The 15,780-nt window shown below is 40.8% G+C and overlaps 1 protein-coding gene across 4 annotated transcripts in view; it reads left to right on the top strand.

Moving 5' to 3' along the window:
• Positions 1-15,780, top strand: part of LOC140638926 (spermatogenesis-associated protein 31D3-like) — a 189,900-nt gene that overhangs the window by 17,226 nt on the left and 156,894 nt on the right. The gene's annotated exons all lie outside the window — the stretch shown is intronic.

Genomic DNA, 15,780 nt, shown 5'->3' with positions numbered 1-15,780 from the left:
GCTGCCAGTCTCAGATGGAGAACAGTAGAGTAGCAGAGACTTCAGCAAAATAGAGAACACAGGCTCTGTCTCAAAGGATTAGCTCTCCTCAGCCCCACTTGGTTGGCCACTGTTTGAGCCAATCAAACCTTTTCATTGGCTATCAATTTACAACCTTTGCTTTAAAATTTTTATTGGAAATAAATTATATATAATTACTAAGTGAAGGGCAGCCCGGGTGGCTCAGCAGTTTAGCACCGCCTTCAGCCCAGGGCATGATCCTGGAGACCTAGGATCCAGTCCCACGTCAGGCTCCCTGCATGGAGCCTGCTTCTCCCTCTGCCTGTGTCTCTGCGTCTCTCTCTCTCTCTCTCTGTCTTTCATGAATAAATAAAATCTTTAAAAAAATAATTACTAAGTGAAAAAAGTGCATAATGTAGTAGTATATATTAGTATATCATAGTATGGTATTGGATTGGTTAATACCAATCCTTGTGTGTATTTGTATGTGTGTGCCTATCTTGATATAGGCACACACACACACACAAAAACCTGGAAGGACATAAACCAAAATATGGCTTTATGTAGGTCTTATGATCAAGGCTGGGTTTATTTTTTATTTTTTTGCATTTTTAATATTTTTAATACTTTCCATAGCAAATGCATACATACCTTTTAAAAACAACCAATTGGGGTTGCCTGACTGGCTCAGTTGGTAAAGCATATAAGTCTTGATCTTAGGATCATGAGTTTAAGCCACTATGTTGGGTATGAAGCCTACTTAAAAATAAATAAATAAACATAATAAAAGCAACCAATCAAATCATCAAAAGTTTATTGTGAAAATATCTAGGCTCAAGTGTTTCATTTTGCTTTGTTTTTTTTTTTTTTTTTTCTCTTAGCCTTGAGTTTTGACACCCAGGAAGAATATTCCTGAAAAGCTCAGCTGGTGTCCTATCTCTAGCAGTAGTATCGTCAGCTCTTGACCTGAATCCAGGTCTGATAGCCTGGTTATTTATTATTATTATTATTACTATTACCACTATTTATTCTATTGTTTTTTAAAATGCTCACTGGCTTTTGGCAACCTCATCACCATTGCTAAGAAGTTTTGGGTAGTGTAAACCAGTGAGAATTTACCCATTCCAAGTTTTGGGGAAAGTTCTATTTCTTCATAGTTATAGATAGATGTATACTTAATAAAGATAGATATAAAAATATATAATAGCTGCTCCAGACCTGGCAGCACTATTAGCTTAAGTAGCACAAATCCGTGCACTATACTTCAATTGTTCAACCGTCCCTATAAAATCAGTCATAAAAAGTTGCTGTTCACACAGGTACATGGGCAATCTTAAACAGTGATAAGTTGGCTCTTTTTCCCTTGAGCTTGAGAACAGCAGCTGATTCACACTTTAGAAGTCAGGCCAACAAATCTAGCGAATGCAAATACAGAGTTGGAAACCTGTGAACGCTTTTATTCCCTTCACAGACTTATATAGCAAAATGGATTGCTTTGCAATTGTGAAGGGGGAAAAAAAAGAGAAGCAAAGAAGAAAAGAATGTGTTGGCTTTGTCTGCCAGTGGTTTGAGTAGAGGGTGGTTTTTTTTTTTGTTGTTTTTTTTTTTGGAAGAAAAGTAGGATCTTAATAGGCGCTCAGTCAGCTCAGATAGTCTCTGAAAGCTCCTCTTGTCAGCTCCCTGGATAGAAGGACCCATTGTTTTCCAAGTCTGAAGTTATCACTCTTCCCTTTATCCTTTCTTTTGGACCTTTTAGTGTTTGCTTTATCAGAATATTTTAATCCCTAATGTGGTGACTTGGTGTAATTTATCTCATTAGGCCTCTCCTATTTTCTTCTGTTTACATGACTAATATTATTGTGTTTTATAGAGCTTATACCAACAAGCCACTCCTTTGTCCCATTGTTTCAGCTCTCTGGCCAAAAATCAACAAATGAAGTTTTTATCTTCCCAATCTTGGACCTCACCTACTTGTCATTCAATTTGTATAGATTGCATGAAGAGCATGTTCCTTTGAAAACAATGCAAGGATTCATTTTTATGACCTGAAAACAAACAATTACCGTTCTCAAAAGGTCCTGGTCATCTCTCTTTTATGAGTATAGACTGGCACAGATTCAACTTATGAAGGGAAAAAAGGATGTACTTCCTTGTGGGTGGAAGACCCAAAGTCCCCTGTTCCCTAACTTGTATTTCTTTTGTGGTATATAGCCTATCCTAGAAGCAGAGAACCTGAAGACTGGAAGGCAGCTAGTTGGATTATTTTGTCAAAATCCCTCCATTCTCCAAGTCCACACCCAAGCCAGACTGAGCCAGATAAAGGAGAATCAGCCTTATTTTTAAGGCATATGAAGGAGAGTGAACAAGTTATGTATTTGAAATGATGCCAGAAATTCCTTTCCTAAAACTCCAGTCTAATGAAGCTTCCATTGCCATTTCCTCAATGACTTTTTCTTTTCCAGATTGAAAATAAGTGGGTACTACCTTCAGGGAATCAACAACAATTTAATGAGCGATAACTTCCTACAAGGTAGCGGGTCTCAAACTTTAGAGACCATCCAAATCACCTAGAGGCTTATTAAAAACAGGGATTGCTGGATACCACCCCCTGGAGTGTCTGATTACTGAGGTGGAGGAAGGCTTGAGAATTTGCAGTTCTAGCAGGTTCCCAGGTTATGCTAATACTGTTGAATCAGGGACCCCACTTTGAGACTGTTGATTCTAGGACCTCTAAAGGAGAAATACGAGAAAAATTAGGAGGCAGAGACAAGTAGATTAACAAGAAGTTAAGCAAGTTAACCTCCACATGGAAAGTGATGTTAAACAAATTAACTTCTACATAGAAAATGCTAAATGCCTATCAGAGAAATTGTTTGCTGTCACAGAGCTCACAAGCTCAGAGTCCAGTGAGCGAGGCTGGCCATGAACAGGACTTTAAGGTGTTAGCCATTATTAACACAGGAGACTGTGTGAGTACAGAGAAGGAACACAGCATTCAGGGTAGGTGGAGAATAGGCCTGAAAAATTCCCTGCAGAAGTGGAAGCCTGAGTAGTAATTCCTGAGTTGATTCTTCAAGACGGGAAGCTATCCAGACAAAAAGGCAGGGGTGGCCTGGCTCTTCCAGCACAAAGAAAGAGGGAACAGGGAGTTTTCATGGAACAGCAAGCAAGTCATTCAATTTTCCAAAATGAGAGGGTAACAAATGAAGTGGTGATGACAGAGCTGGAGGGGTAGGCAGGGGCTAGCTAGATCAGAAAGGAACATCAGAGGGGCACCTGGCTGGCACAACACTTCATCTCGGGGTTGTATGTTCAAGCCCCACGTTGAGTGTAGAGATGACTTAAAAATGAAATCTTAAAAAAAAAAAAAAAAAAAAAAAAAAAAGGAAGGAGTGTCAGAGCAGGTTGTAGGGATTTGGTGATATTCTGAAGACAACTATTTGATGTTGAGTGTAGTTTTGTTTTTTTTGTTTTTTTTTTTTTTGATAGTCACAAAAAAAGAGAAAGAGAGAGAGAGAGGCAGAGACACAGGCAGAGGGAGAAGCAGGCTCCACGCACCGGGAGCCCGATGTGAGATTCGATCCCGGGTCTCCAGGATTGCGCCCTGGGCCAAAGGCAGGCGCTAAACCGCTGCGCCACCCAGGGATCCCAGCCTCCTCTTTTTTTAAATTTATTTTTATTTTATTGAAATTCAATTTGCCAGCATGTAGTATAACACCCAGTGCTCATCTCATCACATGCCTTCCTTAATGCCCATCACTCAGCTACCCCATCCCCCCACCCACCTCCTCTTCTGCAACCCTTTGTTTGTTTCCCAGAGTTATGAGTCTCTCATGGTTTGTCTTCCTCTGTAATAATTTTTCCCCCACTCAGTTTCCCCCCTTCCCTTATGGTCCCTTTCACTATTTCTTACAGTCTACATATGAGTGAAACCATATAATTGTCTTTCTCCAATTGACTTATTTCACTCAGCATAATACCCTCCAGTTCCATCCACATCAATGTAAATAGTAGGTATTCATTCTTTCTGATACCTGAGTAATAGTCCATTGTGTGTGTATGTATATATATATATATATATATATACATGTGTGTGTACACAACACATCTTTATCCATTCATCTATAGACAAACATCTCAGCTTTTTCCCCAGTTTGGCTATTGTGGACATTTTCAGCCTCATCTTCTCTTCACCCACTCTTTTTGCTCCAACCACATAAACAATCCTTCGATCTTGAGTTTGTTATGGTCCCTTCTACCAAGGACCTTTGCACATACTGATTCCGCTGGGATAGTTGTTGCTTCCCTCTTCAGTAATTACTGCATTTAGATCTAAGCCCAGTCCTTCTAGGATATCTCTGATCTCCCTGAATAGGAAAACTCCCTCTTATTATAGGCTTTTCTGTTATCAGGAACTTTGATGTGATAGCACTTTGTGGTTATTATTTGTGAAATTATTTGCTTAATGAATGTCTCCTGCTAGACCAGGGTTCAGCAAACTATAGCTAGCTTTGGCCTGCACCCTGTTTTTATAAATAAAGTTTTATTGGAACATGAGGAAGCCCACTCATTTACGTATTCCCTATGGCCATTTTTGTACTACAGTGGCAGAGTGGATTATTGCAGTAGAGACTATGACCTAGTAAGATATTTACTAGCCCAGTGTCTCTGCTACATAGAAGATGCACAATTAATATGTGTTCTGTTTTTCTTAAATAAATGCAAGAAGTTTTTTCTTTTTCTTCTTTTTGTTTTGTTTTGTTTTGTTTTGTTTTGTTTTTTAATGCCTATTTGACCAGAGTGTTAAAAGAGTTAAATAAAATAATATGTGTAAAGAGCCCTGCAATGTAGTGCATGGAACATAGCAGATGGTTAATAAATGTTCACAGTTCTCACTTGCTCCTTAGTGCATTTTGATCATTTTTCTGGATCTTGACCTAAGCTGTCCCCTGGCAGTGAGCTGAATTGCATTCCTGTCCTTCACCTGTCCTACCATTCCTTGTCCTCTTGGCCTCCTGAATGAGAAAGACATTTCCATTTTGGGCTCCAGGACTCCTTGCTCGGAGTCTGATTCTTAGCAATGTCTTCTCCACCCTCTTTTCTAGGAGATTTCCTTCTAGGACATTCAGTCTATCTGAAAGCATATTATTCTCAAAGCTTGTCATAGCCTTAGGGTGACACTCCTTTCACCTGCCCTGGAGCTTAGCTTCATGGGGTCACCTAAGTGACTGGCAGTTAGTTCTGTCTTATCTTATGGCCACGTCCTTCAGAAACAGCAGACAGACTTTCTTCTGGTTCAGCAGGAGAAGCTGAAGCATTTAGAAGAGGGCTCCTCATGAGAGAGGCACGTGCAGAAGCTCAGGAACTGAACATGTGTGGTTTTATAGGTGAGAGGAAAGAAGGATCAAAGCCCAGCCCAGAGGCTATTCAGCCTGGATGCAGGCCCAGCTGGATGCAGAACCCTAAAGAAAGGAGTGTGTACTAAAACCAGAGGTCAGCAACTGTGACCTGGATTGTGAGCCCAATCCAGCACAGTTTTCGCGTGCCTCTCTCACTGAGAATGGTTTTCACCTTTTTAAATAGTTGGAGGGGAAAATCAAAAGAAGAATAATACTTTGTGGCATGTGAAGATTATATGAAATTCAATTTCAGTGTCCATAAATGAAGTCTTATTAGAACATAGCGATACTCATTCCTTGATGTCTCCAGCTGCTTTCATGTTACAAAGGCAGAGTTAAGTAGCTGGCCTTAGGGAATCCTTGGGTGGCTTGGTGATTTAGTGCTTGCCTTTGGCCCAGAGTGTGATCCTGGAGTCCTGGGATCAAGTCCCACATCAGGCTCTCTGCATGGAGCCTGCTTCTTCCTCTGCCTATGTCTCTGCCTGTCTCTCTCCTCTGTATCTTTCATGAATAAATAAATAAAATCTTAAAAAAAAAAAAAAGAGTAGTTGGCCTCAGAGATCATTTTTGGCCCATTTGTCTGGCCCTTTAGAGAAAAGGTCTTCTAAACCCTGAGTTACACTGCTTAGCCTGAGCAAAACAGAGTGGAGTTGTGTGACCTGTGCACATCCAACCAGGTCCCATCTTGGGGTGCAGCCCAGGGTGTGGCAGGGAAGGAACGGGTTAATTCCATGGATTAATTAGAGGAATCATTCCAGATGGAAGTGGGAAGGGAAGTGATGAGGGAACCAAACAGTCTGGCTTCACCACTTCCAGCCATGGGACCCTGAACTAGCATCTTCATCTTCCCTTTCTCTAAGTAGTAATTTTCACGTTCTGTAATCTGAATAATTATGCTCAAACATAAAAGTGATGTCGTGAGGACTGAATGAGTAAATGTAGGCCACAATGCCTGGCAGATATTAGGCACTCAAAAAATATTCACCGCTTTGACTAGGATTGGATGGAGTGCACCAGTGGAAGAGCCAGCCTTGGAGAGGAGAGAGCCAGTGCGGCCTGTAGATTAGATTGAAAGCAAAGGAGGTTGGCAATAAACAGACCTGAGGTCGGTTTGGTCCCGCCTGGTGATGCATGTATTCATCACTGCTGTTTGAGCTCAGTAACATTGGTTGACTCCTCTGAACCTCAGACCCCTTCTGCTGATGCCTTAATCTAGCTCCATGTCAAGTGGGGCCTTCTTCCTCTTTCACTGAGGAAACATATCCTTCTGGTACCACCTCTCACCATTTCAGGTGACACACATGGGGCTTCCATTTCACCCTGTTCCAACAAGCCCAGGCTGAGAATTCTCTCTCTCAGCAAGCATTTCATAGTTCAGCACTATTTATTGGAGATTAGATGAGTCTCACTTTTGAGAGTGGAGCATATTGTGCCTCTCCCCTCTCCCCACAGTCTTTTTCTAAACCTCCTACTTCTGTCTCTTCTTTCTGAATCAGGAGCCCCCAGTTCCCCCCCCCCGCCCCGCCCGCCGCCACCCCCAGTTCTCTACACAGTGCCCCATATCCTTGCTTTACGGCCCAAAGAGGCTGATGAAGGCATTTTTCCACAAAGTTGGTTCTGTCCCCAAGAGGAATTCTTCTACCAGCTGCTAAAAGAATAAATTTCCTCTATCCCCTAACAAGCAAAATAGGTATAATTATGCCTACCTCACAAGGTGTTTGTGGGAATTAAATGAAGTAATGTATCTGCCAGCTCCTGGCATGGAGCAGGCGTTCAGCAAATGTTACTTCCCTTCCCCTCTTGATTCTTCCTTTGAGATTTGAAGGAACAAAAAGAAGCTGAGAGACATGCTGAGGTGGGACAGAGGTAGATAAAGCAGCCAGGAATGTCATCTCCTTGACCATCCACCCTTCAGTGAAGTAGAAAAGATTCTTTGCCAAGAGAAACTGGAAGAGGTGGGGGGCTCTGGGCGGAAGCCAGACAAGACGAGTTTATCTTGGAGTCCCTCCAAAAGGGTTTGGTTACTAAAACTGCAGTTCCTCTACATAAATCCTTCAGGTTCTTGAAAAATATTATTAAATAACTCCAGTATCATAAATAATCCTAATTTTATTAATCTTGCCTCTCAGGCCAAAGCGCAGTGCCTGCAAAGCTCCCTCTCCTGAGCACACAGTGGGAGGGGAGAGGCTCCCAGGCGGGGAGGGCAGTACCTGCACCCCGAGTTGAGGGGCAGTAGGTGGCCTGCAGGTGAGCCTGACCTCCCTGATGCTTCCAAGCCCTTTCAGAGGGCGGCTCACCTGCTTTCAGAGAGGGAGCTTTATTAGCGAGGCTCAGGGAGCCAGGGCATGGGAATTCATGGAGTTCTGGTACTTGTCTATTTGGACTTGAACAAATGTCTTGTTTGCATTAATATTCTTTTGCTTTCTTCTTTCTTTTCTTTTTTCTTTTTTCTTTTTTTTCTTTTCTTTTCTTTTCTTTTTCCTTTCCTTTCCTTTCCTTCTTTCTTTTCTTTTCTTTTCCACAGACTTGTTTTTCTAAAACTTCTTCCCAAAGAACTGGTAAAGGGCCCTCTACCATTTTGCTATGGGCCAAGGATGTTTCTACCTGATGTGAAAACAAATGATTGTAATTCAGTAATGCCAAACTGTGCCCTAATGCCTTAGGAAGCCCTTCTTGTCCTCCCCAACTGCCCTCACCCATCTCTTTCTCTCTCTCTCTCTCTCTCTCTCTCTGTTTCTTAGCCATGACTTTTCTCAGTTTTTGTTTCCAAAGCAAAGATAAGTCGAGGAATAGCAACACCTACCTCCATTATTTGGCATTGTTTGGAGCTGCACACACACACAGAAAATAAAATGCCTAGGGATTTAGGAACCATGATTTCGGTTCCTGTTAATCCGTTGTGTGTCTTCTGAAAGAGTCTTTATTAAATGTTTTGGCTTTATGACTTAATGTTTTCCTCAAATATAAAATAATTTGTGACACCAAAAAAATCAAGAAATATAAACAAAAATCATGAATAAAGTCTTTCCATCCTCAGAAACCCCCACTGTAAACATTTTGATGCATTTCCCTAGAGTTTGGTTTTCTCTGTAGATACGCATCCATAGTTACCAAATGTGGTCTGTTGAAGCTGGCTTTTCCACTTAATTTTATTTCATGAGCATTCACTAGTCATTAAGAATTCTTCAAAAGCACCCTTCTTGGGGCATCCGGGTGGCTCAGTGGTTGAGCATCTGCCTTTGGCTCAGGTTGTGACCCCAGGGTCCTGAGATCAAGTCCTGCATTGGGCTGCCCACAGGGAGCCTGCTTCTCCTTCTGCCTGTGTCTCTGCCTCTCTCTGTGTGTCTCGCATGAGTAAATAAGTAAAATCTTAAGAAAAAAAAAGCACCCTTCTTAGTGACTGCATAATATTTGTAGTGTTAATTTGATCATTCTGAGACTGTTCCACAGGTAGGCTGGGTCTCATTCTTCACTATAAATAATGCTGCAGTGAGTTGCTTCATACCTTGTGCTGGCATATTTGAAAATGTCCATAGATGGCATTCTTAGATGTGGGATTACTGGCAAAAAGAATCTTGGAACCTCATGGTAGTCTTCCCTGACTTTAGTCAGTCCCAGATGTTGCAATTTGGATCTTATACAGAGTGTCTAGGAACCGAAATAGCGAAGGTTCTGGCTAATTTTTGTTTATATGGTGATTTCATGGTATGCAGCTAGTGGACAACATAATATAATGTTATGTTGTGAATATGATTTTGCGATATTCCTAGTCATAGTAATAATAGCTAACATGTATCAGGTAGTTAATATGTGCTGGACCCTGGTTTAGCGGGTTAGTGTTTTACAGATAGTAACTTATTTAATCTTGCCACAGCTCTAGGATGTAGATACTATTATCATCCCCATTTTACAGATGGGAAAGCTAAGGACAAAGGGGTTAAACCACACGATAGGGGTTCAAACGGTAGGGTTTCAACCCAAGCATTTAGGCAATAAGTCCTTAACCCCTACATGACCCTTTCTGGAAATAAACCAAGTAGGTGAGACACCTCATCATTCATATGTTGAGGCTGTGGTGCAGGATGGGTGGGGTGCTAATAGTCTGATCCTGCAGTCAAAGAATGATTGATCTCTGAGCTGTAATATTTCAAGTATTAAATATTAGAAATAATATTTTAAACTGATATTAAAAAGTAAATAGGTTAATAATAATAACTAATAATTTCATACAACCTTAAAGCTTAACAAAGTAAGCTGGAAGTGGGGTGGTGACTCCATTGCTCACTAGTGAGTTACAAACCTCCTTCCTTCCCCCTTCATTGGCTTGCACAGGCCTAGGCAAGGACAGGAGAGAAACCAGGCTGCAAAGCACTTGATTCTGCATTTGAAAGGAAAGAGGAATATATATCAGCATGGTCTCTGGAAGCTGATTATTCAGGAAGGGAGGAAGGAGAAAAAAAATGAAAAACACTGCTTTAGGGTTTTGATATTTTTATTGTTTTCACTTTGTTTTTGATAGTCACTCAAGCATTAGACTTGCCAAATTAGAAGAGATATTTTCCTAATGTTTTTCATCAATCCCATTTCAGTGGGTTCTTGGCTCAGAAGTGAGCTACAGAACTGAAGTCTCTGGAGATGACCATAACCGTGAATTCTGAAGGAGAGAACTAATCATTTTTGATCTTTCCACTGCAGATTGCCTTGGATACAAGTGACCTCCAAACAAGTGTTCAACTTGGATGGTTCTAAAGGCACCTGGTTGTAGGGAGTGCTGCTCAGAACTGGAGCTCTGATTAATATCCATTTTCTTTTGTACCACCTCCTTGTGTTTACTTAAAATAATACTGGTGTGACAAAGATTACACAGTGTGTTTCTATTTAGGTAACGAAGACTGATGGTGTAGTGAAGTAAAACACAACACAACCACCACACCAGAAAACAAACACAGTGGCAAGTACGTCCTGCTTCACCTTCCTATCTTGCCAGGTTCCTCTTAGGGAAACCCAGCCCAGTCTGTTCCCCCTGGCTCAGGACCAAAATGGGTACAGCTTGAAAGAACACCAGCAGTGAACTAAGAAGAATGAACCAGACAACCTTTGGGAATGCTGCCACCATAGAAATCCTCCCATGGGGCCGCTGTAGTGGTCCCAACAAGGGGCCAGGTGGAAGCCATCCCGCTTTTTATGATCTAGTCTCGAAGTCACGCAGTGTTATTTCTGCCTCATCCTTTTTGTGGAGACAGTAGATTCCCTCCCACCCTCCTGCCCCAGGTTCAAAGAGTTGAACTAGTTGCCTGCTGCGTTCAAGGAATGCTCCCTACTTCTCAATGAAGGAATATTTGTATCACATTTGGGGAAGAGCATGTAGCCAGAATGTATATTAGTGTGGACATCTTTAGAAAATAGAATCAGTCATACGTGTACACAAAAGAATCTTGATTCATACATGGAAAAATCCCTGAAACTCAAAAAGTTATCAGAGTTTCCAGAAAGTTATCCATCTGGTGATGGAAAATATACTGGTTGGTGGGTGTAGTGAGAATTCTTCCTTTTTCTTCCTTCTTTGAATTAATGGACATCAAATTTATCCATAGGTAGAGGTGCCTGGGTGGCTCAGTCAGCTTAGTGTCTGACTTCAACTCAGCTCCTGGTCTCAGGGTCCTGAGATCCAGCCCTGCAATGGGCTCCCTGCTCAGGGAAGAGCCTGTTTCTCCCTCTCCCTCTGTCTGCTCCCTCCCGCCACTCATGCTCTTCCTCTCTCTGTCTCTCTTAGATAGATAGATAGATAGATAGATAGATAGATAGATAGATAGATAGAATCTTAAAAAATATTACGCATAGGTGGTCTCACTGGGTTTACCTAGGAAGCAGCATTTTAAAGATGACTTGTGGGACACCTGGGTTGCTCAGTGGTTGAGCGAGCGTCTGCCTTCAGCTCAGGTTGTGATCCCAGGGTTGTGGGATTGAGTCTTGCCTTGGGCTCCCTGCAGGAAGCCAGCTTCTTCTTCTCCCTATGTCTCTGCCTCTCTTTCTGTGTCTCTCACAAATAAATATAGTCTTTAAAAAAAAAAAAAAAAAAGGTGACTTGTGCCCTTGATTCCAGAATCATCTTATATTTTATTTTACCATATAATTAGGCAGGGATCAAGTTCAAATCTCTTGTTATTTCCAGCAAAAGGTTTGTAGTCATCTTGTTTTCAAATGTCATTTGTAAGCATATCCTTTCTTCTTGCTTGGTGAATGAGGTTTTCCCTCCAACTGGATTCTTCTCATGCTTTTAATAAATAATGATCCAGGTTTTCAGGATCCAGAATACTCCAGAGCTGTAAAGTAGGCACTGCCGAAAGATGTATTAACTCCTTCAGGCCTCCAAGGTGCTATTTAAATTTGCTTTATATTGCTTTATACCCTATAACAGAGACTTGAACCTTATTGATGGCATTTCTCTTGATTGTGTGTGTGGAGGATGAAGGCTAGGAGAGGAGGAGTTGGAAGTGGAACAGGAGGCTGAATTAACTCAACAAGGTTTAAAAGAAAAGATATGTTCTTATAAACCCTAGAGCCTAAATGGTACTGAAGCTTTCAGAATAGATCAGTGGCTAAGATAGTGTTATTCAATGTGATAAATACTAGAAGGATTAAATCCTTGTTAAAAAAAAAAAAAAAATCCTTGTTGATGCTGACCGAAAATAGGTATGTTTTGTACTTACATTAAGGCAATGTTTCCTATACTGTACTAAAGCGAAGTTAACTATAGAAATACGTACAGCCTGATTACATATAGAAAGCTGCAAGTTGTCATCTTTTTTATTATTATTAAAGGTTGCTCAGACTTGTACAAACATCTTCAATTCATAGATTCAGCTGTTATTTGTAATATGGAACAGAAAGATCAAACCATTGATGGCGAGTTTTGAAAATTCTACCTATAAAAATAAATATGTGTGAATATAGAGGCAACTAAATAATAGGTATACTTTGGATCTTGTTTAGCTGGTGCATGGTCTGATAAATATGCAACAAACAGCTCTCAGACAAGGGATTCCTGGCTTAACAGCGTTTGCCAGTTCCTGTGGTGTAAATATTTCCACCATGGCTGATTTCACACTACCAACATGGCATCATAGAATGCAGAACTAAGAGGAAATATGTTCAGTGGGCTCTTGTGAGCTATATGAGCCAGCCCTGCACACCACTGTTTACAATTTTGGGAAAGGTAGTTGGATGATTCCTTGATAAACCTTGTTACAATACTAACAGGAAAAAAGACAAATTTTAGGTGGCATATTCTGTAACAGGGACACTTAATGCTCATTGAATTTCCACATACTCCCTGACATTTCTCATGGGCCAAGGGATTGGGAGCAGAGATTGAAGCATTCAAAAATTGGTATGTAATACCCAGCCCCCTCTTACCTTGCCACTGCAATAAAGGAAGTCACGTGTTCCCAATGGTACAGATACAACATGTAAGATACGAGCTGTATCAACATGGTACCATAAATGTCTGTGTGGAGCCCAGCCCCCATACACCCAACACTGTCTGTCTACCATGCTTCCGTCAGCAATTGCTGCCTAACAAACCATCTCATACAGAATGGCTTAAAACAATTTATTGTTAGGTTTCACAATTCTGTAAATTGGCTTGTCTCTGCTGGGCAGTTCTGCTCTTCTCATTTTGGGTTTCATGTGATTGTAGTCAAATGTTGGTTGGGGCTGGAGTCCTTGGAAGGCCTGAATGGAATTGAACTGAAGATAGATTCTTCAGTCACATCTGGCACCTCAGTGCTTCTCCACATGGAGTCTCATTCTCTGGGCATCTGTCTGTGGCCTCTCTGCAGTGGGATGGTCAGACTTTTATATCATGAGTGACTTCAGATACAGAGGCTGTCAGGATTTCCTAAGGTTGAGACTGAGAACTATCACAGGATCACTTCTGGTACATTTTCTTGTGAGTCACGGGATCAATGCAGAGACAGAGAGAGAGGTGACGACTCAAGGGTGTGTATTCCAGGAGGGAAGAGTTCCTGGGAGCCCTTTTTGGAGACTATCTACTATGTACCACAAATAGGAATAAACCTTTGTTATGTTAAGCCACTTAGATTTCAGGGTTAATTTGTTCCCTTAGGAAAACCTAGCATAATCTGACTAATCCAGAAATCAGTACTGTATTAGTGAAGATAGGGTAGGTGCTGCTGCAGAAGCTAACCTCAAGGGCAGCCTGGGTGGCTCAGCGGTTTGGCGCCTGCTTTCAGCCCAGGGCGTGATCCTGGAGACCTGGGATCAAGTCCCACATCAGGCTCCCTGTGTGGAGCCTGCTTTTCCCTCTGCCTGTGTCTCTGCCTCTCTCTCACTCTCTCTCTCTCTCTCTCTCATGAATAAATAAATAAAATCTTAAAAAAAAAAAAGAAGCAAACCTCAAAACCTCAGCAGCTTAACACATGGTTCTCTGGGGGACTGATGGCTCCCCAGTCCTGCCTCCATTCAGTGGTGACTCAGTGGTTCAGGCCACTTGCAGCTTGTTGGTACATCATCTAGAACACGTGGCTTCAAATTTAGTGGGACAGGAGGAAAGAGGACAATAGGGAACTAAGTCATGACCAGAACTTGTCACATGCTCCTTATCTCAACTGTAAGCAGGCCAGGAAGTTTGATGGAGGCTGTGGATATTTTGTGATTAGTAAATGTCTCTCCTATAAAATGTGGAGCTCTTTGCCTCTTTTGTTTTTTCTCCTTTCCCCTTACTTCACTCTATATAAGAAATTTAAGGAGGGAGAGAGCGAAGAACAGAGGGAAAAAGGAAGAAAGGGAGGAAAGAGAGAAGTTAGAATACAGGTAGGAATTTATAGGATGCAAAATACGATCCTTAAAACTATCAATGAAAAAAACCCATTAACAAGTACTGCTAAACAAAAATTATCAACAACTGTAATAGTGGAGGTTTTCACCAAGCTTTTAATGTGTTTTTTTTTTCTTTTTAATCAGCAATGATAAGGAAACTAAATCAGATTAAGTGCTATCTTATTGGAGGTACGGAAAGAAGTGATTGAAGAGCACTTCAGAGAGCTTGGGACATTTAAATCAGCAGGGCCTGATTACTTGCATCCCAAGGTACTTAAGGAATTGGCAAATGTAATTGCAAGACCACTAGCCTTTATTTTAGAAAAGGAAGATTGGACAGGAGAAGATGCTGACAAGTGGAATCAGCAGATGGAGTACCTGTTTTTTGGGTTAGTTTTTTTTTTTTTTCCCCCAAACAGGGAAAAGCACAACCATAATAATTATAGACTATTCAGCTTGTCTTAGATACCTGGGAAGATACAAGAACAAATCATCAAACAATCAATTTGCGACCACCTAGAAGAGCACAAGGTACTGGGTAATAATCAACATGATTTTGTGAAGTACAAATTATGCCAGACCAATTTAATTTTATCTCTGTAAGAGTGATGAGTCTGGCAGAAGAGAAAGCAATACTGCAATTGGACTTAAGTAAGGTTTTTTTTGTTTTTAAATTCCATCCCCTGGCAGTTTCAGCATCAACTCTTCAAGAAGTTGCTACCTACAATAGCACTTGGAGGATCATGTCTATGGATCAGGCACTCAAAGCAGTAAAATCAAAGATTCTGCTCCAGTCTGACACATTTGTTAACAATAGTACTATTATTTTAATCAACTGATGAAAATAAACAAAGATGACAGTGAAGTAAATGTTGAGGTACAAATAATAGCATTCTCTGCCACTGATGGAAAATATGAAAGAAAAGAGGAGATATAAAAACCTGTTTAAGAAATCCAACAGCTAGGTAATATAAAATCCAGAAAGGGAGAGAATGGCGAAAGAGAAATCATATAAGAAAATTTCCTGGAAAAGGATGTACATCTTTACATTAAAAGAGTCTCCTAAGGGCCAACTATAATAAATGGGGAAAATAACCCACTTGGATGCAACTTTGTAAAATTTTAGAACTCTAAGAATAAATAAAACTTTCTAAAAGCTTCCAGAGGGAAAAATTAGGCCACCTACAGAGGAATGAAAATTGAGCAGCCAAATTCTCATTAACATCTCTGGCTGCTAGAAGATAATAGAGTAGTCCTTTCAATTCTAGGGGAAATTGAATTTGAAACTAATTTCCATATTCAGCCAACCTATCAATCAACTGTGAGCATAGAACATAGGTGTTTCATATAAACCAGCACTAGGAAACTTTACTTCCCAGGATCTCTTTCTTAAGAAGTTACTTAAATATGTATTCTAGCAGAATGAGGAGGTTATCCAAGAAAGAAGAAGTCAAGGGATCTAACACAGGAAAAGGAAGTCAAATATGGTATAAAATATTCCATTTTTTTTAAGTAGGCTCCACACCCAGCATGGAGCCCA

The sequence above is a fragment of the Canis lupus genome, chromosome 1, assembly GCF_048164855.1.
Source record: "Canis lupus baileyi chromosome 1, mCanLup2.hap1, whole genome shotgun sequence".
Lineage (NCBI taxonomy): Eukaryota > Metazoa > Chordata > Mammalia > Carnivora > Canidae > Canis > Canis lupus.
Note: the sequence above shows the minus strand (reverse complement) of the source record. Positions and strands in the feature narration are given on the sequence as shown.